Source organism: Ornithorhynchus anatinus, chromosome 10, assembly GCF_004115215.2.
Source record: "Ornithorhynchus anatinus isolate Pmale09 chromosome 10, mOrnAna1.pri.v4, whole genome shotgun sequence".
NCBI classification, from domain to species: Eukaryota; Metazoa; Chordata; class Mammalia; order Monotremata; family Ornithorhynchidae; genus Ornithorhynchus; species Ornithorhynchus anatinus.
The window spans coordinates 40,094,652-40,104,089 of NC_041737.1; the positions used below are offsets into that span (position 1 = coordinate 40,094,652).

The 9,438-nt window shown below is 46.2% G+C and overlaps 1 non-coding gene across 1 annotated transcript; it reads left to right on the top strand.

The window, feature by feature from the left end:
- Positions 1 to 3,986: 3,986 nt before the first annotated feature.
- On the top strand, positions 3,987 to 4,123 carry LOC114814928. The gene has a single exon (XR_003762723.1). It is a non-coding gene; the product is annotated as a small nucleolar RNA SNORA7 (small nucleolar RNA).
- The last annotated feature ends 5,315 nt before the right edge of the window (positions 4,124 to 9,438 follow it).

Below are 9,438 nucleotides of genomic sequence, written 5' to 3' on the forward strand. Positions count from 1 at the left end.
AAGAACTGGGTCTCCATCTTTTGCTTTTTTAACTTTTTTAATTTTTCATGGAATTTGTTCAATACATACTATGTGTCAAGCACTGTTCTAAATGCTGGGGTAGATACAAGTTAGGTTGGTCACGGACCCTGTCCCACATGGTGCTCACACTCCAGATAGAGGGGAGGACAGGTATCGAATCTCCATTTTACAGATCAGGAAACCGAGCCACAGAGAAATTACGTGATTTGCCCGAGGTCACACAGGCAAGTGGCAGAGCCACTTCTATTCCATCGTCCCACACGCTTAGTATAGTGCACTGCATATTGGAGGAGCTCAATTCAGGGTCCCACACACACAATGGGCACTCAATCAATCAATCAATGGTATTAACTGATACCATTACAATAAGCAGTGTGGCTCGCTGGAAAGAGCATGGGCTTGGGAGTCAGAGGATGTGTGTTCTAATCTCAGTTCCTCTACTTGTCCGCTATGTGACCTTGGACAAGCCACTTAACTTCTCTGTGCCTCAGTTACATCATCTTTAAAATGGGGATTAAGACTATGAGCCCCATGTGGGACAACCTAATTACCTTGTATCTACCCCAGCACTTCATTCATTCAAACATATTTATTGACCATTTACTGTGTGCAGAGCACTCTTAGTACTTAGAACAGTGCTTGGCACATGGTAAATGCTTAATACCATAATAATAATTATTATTAATTGAGCACTTTCTGTGTGCAGAACATTATAATAATAATGTTGGTATTTGTTAAGCGCTTACTATGTGCCAAGCACTGTTCTAAGCACTGGGGTAGACACAGGGGAATCAGGTTGTCCCACGTGGGGCTCACAGTCTTAATCTCCATTTTACAGATGAGGTAACTGAGGCACCGAGAGGTTAAGTGACTTGCCCAAAGTCACACAGCTTACTAAACACTTGGGAGAACACAATGCAATAGAATTGGTAGGCCAGATCTCAATAGTTGCTGCTGCTTCAGACAATAAAATGACTCAGGGTCTCCATCCCCTACCTCAGCCAAGAGGGTGGGTTCCAACTCCTTCACCCACAAAACAAAGGTCCCAGTATCTGAAGTATCACAGGGGTGCTTGAATCCACAGAGGGAGGTCTCCAGATACAAAGTGTCTATGGCGCAAAAATGGAAATCCCCTCCTCTCAAAGTGATTGCGGCTCCAGATTCTACTTTGGGGAATTCTCAGGGAAGTGGTTCCAGCCGCCCCTCCTCTGACCAGCCAACCCCATCCTGGTTCACACGGCTTTCTCCCCACACCCCAAACTTGGCTCCTATCTCCCTGGTCCCCACTGAACTCCCTTCAACTTTATATCTCTTCTTTTTTTTCCTTCTTATTTGCATCAATTTTTTTGGCAACACTAACAGCCTTAAATCAATCAATTCATCACTGGTATTTACTGAGCACTTACTGTGTGCATAGCACTCTACTAAACACTTGGGAAAGTTCAATACACTAGAGTTGGTAGCTGCAATTCCTGCCCCAAAGGAGCTTACATTCTACAGGGGGTGACAAACCTTAGAATAAGTTAAAATTAGTGATGGAAACATATAAATATTCACATTCATTCATTCAAACCTATTGAGCATTTACTGTGTGAAAAGCACTGTACTAAGCACTTGGGAGACTACAATATAACAATAAACGGACACATTGCCTACCCACAGTGATCTTACAGTTTGGGGTTGGGACAGACCAACATTAATGTAAATATGTTACAGATAGGTATAAATAAATATATTACAGATATGTACACAAGTGCTATGGGGCTGGGAAGGGGAAATGAGTAAAGGAAGCGGGAGAAGAGGAAAGGAGGGCCGGGAGAAGAGGAAAGGAAGGCCGGGAGAAGAGGAAAGGAGGGCTTAATCAGGTAATGTCCCTGGAGGAGATGTGCCTTCAATAAGGCTTTAAAGTTGGGAGATGGTTAGTACTGTGAAGTTAGGGCGAGTAGCTGTAGTCATTTCTTCCCTCCCCCACTGCCAACAAACCAGCATCCCCTGCCCCTTTCATGGCTTGTGATCACCAGCTTCTGGGACTCAAAATCTGAGGGACTGGAGACAGACTACAATGGGAGGAAAGTGAGAGGGAAGGAAATGCAGAGAAGAGAAAGAGGAGCAGGAGAAAGACGCGGTAGGTGGGAGAAAAGTGAGAGGTGGGAGCCTCGGACTCTCTCCCCCATTTTACACCTCCTTTTCACCATCAACAGTGGTATTTACTGAACACTTACTGTGTTCAGAGCACTGTACTAGGTGCTTGTGAGAGCACAATAGAGTTAGTAGACATGTTCCCTGACAACAAGGAGCTTTCATTCTAGAGGGGGAGACAGACATTAATGTAAATAAATTACGGATATGTACATAGGTGGTCTTCATCCTCCACTTCCATTGCCTTCCCTCTTCTCTTCCTGCCCAGCCTGGCTTCCCTGGCTTTGCAGCTGGGAAGGAGGGGACTGTCAGCTATGCAACCAACTGGGGGACAAGGGCTATGGCCATTGAGGGTGGGGTCACAGCAGCAGAATCAAAGAGAAATTCCTCGCACTTCATCATCTTGTCCCCTCCTACTTCACCTTATTACTCTCCTACTACAACCTAGTCCACACACTTTGCTCCTCTAATGCTAACCTTCTCTCTGCGCCTCCATCTCGTCTATCTCGCCACAGACCTCTTGCCCTGCTTTTGGCCTGGAATGTCCTCCCTCCTTATATCTGATGACAGTTGCTTTCCTGCCTCCTTGCAAAGCCTTTTGGAAGGCACATCTCTTCCAAGAGGCCTTTCCTGACTAAGCCCTCCTTTCCTCTTCTCCCACTCCCTTCTGGATGGCCCTGACTTGCTTCCTTCATTCATCCCCCTACCCAGCCCCACAGCACTTATATACATATCTGAAATTCTCTTTATTTATATTAATGTCTGTCTCCTCCTCTAGACTGTAAGCTCACTGTGGGCAGGAAATGTGTCTGTTCTATTGTTATATTGCCTTCTCCCAAGCACTTAGTACAGAGCTCTCACACAGTAAGTACTCAATAAATACAACTGACTGACTGACAAAATGGTGGCTGTAACAGCAGCAACAATGTGGTTCCTCACCGGAGCCAGCAGCATTGGCACAATATTATCAATATCAATATTATTCATTTGGTGCCTACTGTATGCAGAGCACTGACCAAGCCCTTGAGAAAGTACAATAAAGTGAATGGACACGACCCCAGCTCTCAAGGAAGCTGACCAGAAAGCTGGGAAGACAGACTTCTAAGTTGACGGATAGGAGGAGGAGGAGGAGGAGGAGGAAAAAAATAAAGGGGATATGTTGTGCAAAAGATAACGCTTAATAGAATATGTAGGATGTGTATCAATCAATCCAATGTATATATTGAGCACTTGACTAATTGCTTGGAAGAATACAATAGAGTTTCTAGACAAGGTCCCTAGGGGGGAGAAACAGACATTAAAATCAACTGCAGGTAAGAGAAGCACAGAGTGTAAGGATACATATGTAAATTCTCTGGGGTGGGGTGATTATCAAAAGACTTAAGGGGCTTCACAACAAATACATAGGCAATGCAGAAAGGAGGGAGAATAGAATGGGGAGATGAGAGGTTAGTCAGGGAAGGCTTCCTGGAGGAGAAATAATTTTAAAAAGGCTTTGAAGATAGGGAGAGTGGCTATCTGTTGGAGATGAAGACGGGGGAGTTCCAGGCAGGAAAGAGGGATTGAGAAAGGGGTCAACCATGAGAGAGATGTGTTCAAATTATAGTGAGTAGGAAGGGGTTAGAGGGCAAAATATGGTGACTGAGTTCTAGTGGGTGAGGAGCGAGAATAGGTAGTGGGAAGAGAGCCGAATGAGGGCTTTAAAGACTAATGGTCAGTAGTTTCTGGTTGATGCAGAGATGGATGGGCAACCGTTGGAGGCATTTGAAAAATGGGGAGATGTAGGGAGATCACATATGCTTTGGGGGATTGATAGTATGCCAGTACCCCTCTCAGGGTCGCACCTGGAGAGTTTCCAGTACTCTACCAGTCTCGGCTACAAGAGGGAGAGTCAAGCAGAGGCCTACCATTCCATTCCTAGCTTGGGCAGTGGCTAGCGAGTGGCAGGCAATCTGCCACAAGTCAAAACTCACCCATGCTGGGCAGCAGGGGCATGGGAGAGAATGAAGGGTGGAGACTCAAGTTTACTGCGAGAAGGAGGCAATGGTAAACCACTTCCATATTTTTACCAAGAAAACTCTACGGATACACTGCCAGAACAATTGCAGATGGAGAGCGGGGCTTCCTGGGAGAGATGTGTCCGTGGTGTCGCTATGGGTTGGAAACAACTTGATGGCATAAATAATAATGTTGGTATTTGTTAAGCGCTAACTATGTGCCGAGCACTGTTCTAAGCGCTGGGGTAGACACAGGGGAATCAGGTTGTCCCACGTGGGGCTCACAGTCTTAATCCCCATTTTACAGATGAGGTAACCGAGGCACCGAGAAGTTAAGTGACTTGCCAAAAGTCACACAGCTGACAAGTGGCCGAGCCGGGATTCGAACCCATGACCTCTGACTCCAAAGCCCGTGCTCTTTCCACTGAGCCACGCTGCTTCTCAAGACAAGTAAGCCAAGTACTTAGGTGGCAACGAAGTGTTAAAAGTGCATTTGGGATATCAATATGGGGAGATTGTAGATCCTTCTGGACTGTAAGTTCACTGTGGACAGGAACGTGCCTACCAACTCTAGTGTAGCATACTCTCCCAAGTGCTTAGTATGGTGCTCTGCACTCATAAGCACTCAATAAATACCATTTATTGATCTGAGACACCACAAAAAATATAAATATGTAAGATAATAATAATGTTGGTATTTGTTAAGCGCTTACTATGTGCCGAGCACTGTTCTAAGCGCTGGGATAGACATAGGGGAATCAGGTTGTCCCACGTGGGGCTCACAGTCTTAATCCCCATTTTACAGATGAGGGAACTGAGGCACGGAGAAGTTAAGTGACTTGCCCACAGTCACACAGCCGACAAGTGGCAGAGCTGGGATTCGAACTCATGAGCCCTGATTCCAAAGCCCGTGCTCTTTCCACTGAGCCACGCTGCTTCTCCAGATAAAAGATAAAAGATAAAAGAAAGTATAAAACAGAGAAGTGGTTGGATGTGTGTGGGCGGGGCGGGAGCTGGGAGACAGATGGTGAGATGATGTGGAAGGGTCAGGAAGTCTGTGAAAGCTGTGGGAACAGATCTGGTGTTTTAACCTCCGAAGGGAGCAGGATTAGATTTGCCTAGCTCCCGCTGCAAAATGGGACCCAACCTTTATGGCGGAAAAGGGGAGCAGACAGTGACACTCTAGAGAGAGTTCAGTGGCGGCAGGGGATGAAAGTATGTTTTGTGCTACGTCCCAAAGGATCTCAAGCACAGCAGCAGCAGCAGCCTGTTTTCCTTGGTCCCTGAGGCTGTCACTGCTCTCTGCTCGGTTGGAAGGGTGACTAGTCTCTGCTGAGAATTTTGGGGTATTGGGTGTGAAGGGACACCCCTCTCTCCCCCAATGAGATGGAGGATTTGTGAGGGGTAGGTCTATGACCAGGGGCGGTGGGAGCTTCCAGGTCGACTGTGAGACAGCAGGAATAGTTCCTTTAAAAGGGTAGCTAAGCAGTCACGTTGGATGACATGATCCACCACTCCATTAATCAAATTCAGTGCAGCCACTCACCTCCTCAAAAAAAAAGCCCTAAATATTCCTCCGTGTCATCTATGCACTCGAGTCTGAACCCCTTGAGCGCTGTAATGCCCAGCCCATCTCCAGCCCCATTGGACTTATAGTCACAACTTTATACTACATGATGCTTCCCCTATCCATAACTGATTTTGCCTATCTCCCCAGTTGGATTGCAAGTCCTTTTGAAAGCATGCGGGCCCAAAGGGGACAGGGACTGTGTCTGACCTAATTCACTTGCACCTACTCCGGTGCTTAAAACAGCTTTTGACACATAGTAAGCACTTAAATACCATTTTTTAAAAAAAGGCAGGGATCTTGTCTACCAACTCTATTGTATTGTGTTCCTCCTTAAGGTTATCGGTAGAGAGATGGAGAGGATGGAGGTGTCATCTATAGTGATGAGAAAGTCAGGGAGAGGATAGTGTGGGTAGGAAGATGAGGCATTCAGTTTTAGACATATCAAGTATAAGCTGAGTACAAATGTCCTGAAGGCAGGAGGGAATACAAGACCACAGAGAAGGAGAGAGATCAGGGCTGGAGAGGTAGATTTCAACTCATCCACATAGAGATGGTAGTGGAAGTCAAGGAAGCAAATGAGTCTTCCAAGGGAGTGGGTGAAAGGAGGAATAGAAAGGGACCTAGAACAGGAACCTCGAGGAACCCCCACTGATAGAAGGGGGGAGGCAAGGAAGGAGCCTTGAGAGACTGAGGCAGAGCAGCCAGAGAGATAGGGGAACCAGGAAAGAACACTGTCAGTGAAACGAAAATTAGATCATGTTTCCAGGAAAAAGGGTGGTCCACAGTGTGAAAGACAAAGAGATTTAAGATGGAGCTGTTGGATTTGGCAAGAAGGTGGTCATATTGACGCCAGACTACTTGTTTTGTTTTGTTGTCTGTCTCCCCCATTTAGACTGTGAGTCCGTTGTTGGGCAGGGATTGTCTCTATCTGTTGCCGAATTGTACATTCCAAGCGTTTAGTACAGTGCTCTGCACATAGTAAGTGCTCAATAAATGCGATTGAATGAATGAGTGAATGAATGAATTGGTGATCGTAGAAAGGGCAGTTTCCTTGGAGCGAAGGAAACGGAAGGCAGATAGCAGGACATCTAGGAGAGAACTGAAGAAGAAAAGCAGAGGCAATGCAGCAGTGCAACATAAGAACACAAGGACAACTGTAAACACAGTGAGAGCACCAGGACACTTCAGTTGAAGAGGCTGCTGTGAAGTTTCTTAACCACACAAGCTGACCAGAGTCCATCGGGCACCACCAAAATCTTTCCATTATCTTAAAATTTGGGAAGTGGGGGCTGTTCCTGTTTAAATCCCCCTCAGCCTTGAGCCTGCAGGGCAGATCAGGAGCGAAGCCCCAGGGTGGTCCGGAAGCTGGGGGCGGGGTGTTCCTGCGCTGACCTCTTGGGAAGTATAACCAAAGCAAAACAAATGTTCCCTGACCTCAAGGAGATTACAATACGTGACATCCCCTGCCTCTATAAAGTGGATTTTGTCCTGAATTTGATGCCAAGATTTATGCAGATGACATCTGGTAGCCCCTGCAGGCAAAACCTGGCCCCAAAATTACTCAAGTTGATCGGCCCAGCTTGGAGCCTTGAAGTCCCAAGTCCCCAGTTTGTGTAAGCATGCTTGCACTAGCCAGAAAATGTCAACAGAGAGAACATCCCCTGACTGGAGTGGCCCTGGAGAAAAAGAGGACATATGGATTCCTTCTCCTCCCATACAGGTCCAGCTAGTGCACCGGGAAATTCACTGCCATCATCCTTTATTCATTCATTCATTCATTCATTTCACTGTATTTATTGAGCACTAACTGTGTGCAGAGCGTAGTACTAAGCACTTGGGAGAGTATAATCTAACAATAAACAGACACATTCTCTGCCCACAGCAAGCTTACAGTCTAGAGGGGATGACAGATATGTAAATAATTATGTAAATTTATGTAAGTGCTGTGGGGCTGGAAGGGGGGATGAATAAAGGAAGTCAGGGCAATGCAGAAGGAATGGGAGAAGAGGAAAGGAGGGCTTAGTCAGGGAAGGCTTGGAGGAGATATGCCCTCATTAAGGCTTTGAAGACAGGGAGATTGATTGTCTGTTGGTTATGAGGAGGGAGGGTATTTCCAGGCCAGAGACAGGATGCGGGCAAGGGGTTGGTGATGAGATAGATGAGCTCAAGGTACAGCGAGAAGGTTAGCATTGGAGGAGTGAAGTGTGCTGGCTGGGTTGTAGTAGCAGAGTAACGAGGTGAGGTAGAAGAGGGCAAGGTGATTGAGTGCTTTAAAGCCGATGATGAGGATTTTCTGTCTTGTGGCTGGACACATTTGAACCACCAAGCTGTCTGAGAGGCTTTTTGGGGTTTGTGCTTCAGTTGGGTACTTCTAGGAGACAGGAGCCATTAAGAAACAGGGTTAATATCTTCTACCCACTCCCCAAATAACCAGCTGGTCTCCCCTGGAGCTATTGAGCTCACACACAGGTAGATGACACAGGCAACTCTCTTTATAGGTAATATAAAAATATTTATTCTCTATACACAGAACCCAAGGTGGAATCTTAAGTCTCAGCCAGGAGAGAATAAACAATTCAGTAACAATAAAGCCCGAGGACCTGAGAGTACCAGACTGCTCCTACCACGTTCATTCATTCGATCATATTTATTGAGCAGTTACTGGGAGCAGAGCACTGTACTAAGCCCTTGGGAAAATAAAATACAACAACAGACAGTGACATTCCCTGTCCACAACGAGCTAACAGTCTAGAGGCAGGGAGACGGACATCATTTCAGATAAAATTACAGATATGTACATAAGTGCTGTGGGGCTGGGAGTGGGGAAGAGCAAAAGGAAGCAAGTCAGGGTGACGCAGAAGGGAGTGCGAGATGAGGAAAAGTGGGGTTTTGGAGGAGATGTGCCTTCAGTAAGGCTTAGAAGTGGATGGGAGTTTTTGTCTGGCAAATTAGTGGAGGGAGGGCCTTCTAGACCAGAGGCAGGATGGGGGCTAGGGGTCATGGGCCACAGTGAGAAGGTTAGCACTAGAGAACCAGAGTGTGTGGGGTGGACTGCAGAAGGAGAGACGTGAGGTAGCAGGGGGCAAGGTGATGGAGGGCTTTAAAGTCAATGGTAAGGTGTTGTGGTTTTTTTTAATACAGAGGTGGATGAGCTAACCTCAGGTAATGAAAACAGTATTAATTGAATAGCACTTATGATGCTGTTTGCCACAATTGAAAAATGGATTTAAAGAAATCATCTTGTTGGAACCGCTGAAATTAAAGTGGCAGTCATTATTTCATTACTAAATGCTGCATAACAACTTAGACAAACAAACCTCTAGGTAGCAGACAGAAGAACTGGTTGAATACACAAAGGAACAACAATCTCCCACAGTCTTTCCTCCCGCTGGGCTTTTCCTCAGAAAGAATCAGCTCATGAAGTGGTTTCTTCCTCCCATCCCGTGAACCAGTGCTGTTGTTCTGACTCCCTCTAATGCCAGCTGCTCAGGTTGAGAAACATGAACTGAAATGTTTTTTTGAAAACTGATCTGGGTAACAGCAGAGTGAAGTAAGGACTGGAATGGGGAGAGGCAGAAGTCAGGGAGGTGAGCAAGGAGGCTAATTCAGTAGCCAAGGCGAGATAGGATAAGTGGTTAGAATAATGAGGTAGCAGTTAGGCTGGAAAGGAAAAGGTGGATTTTAATGATGTCGTGAAGGTAGAACTGACAG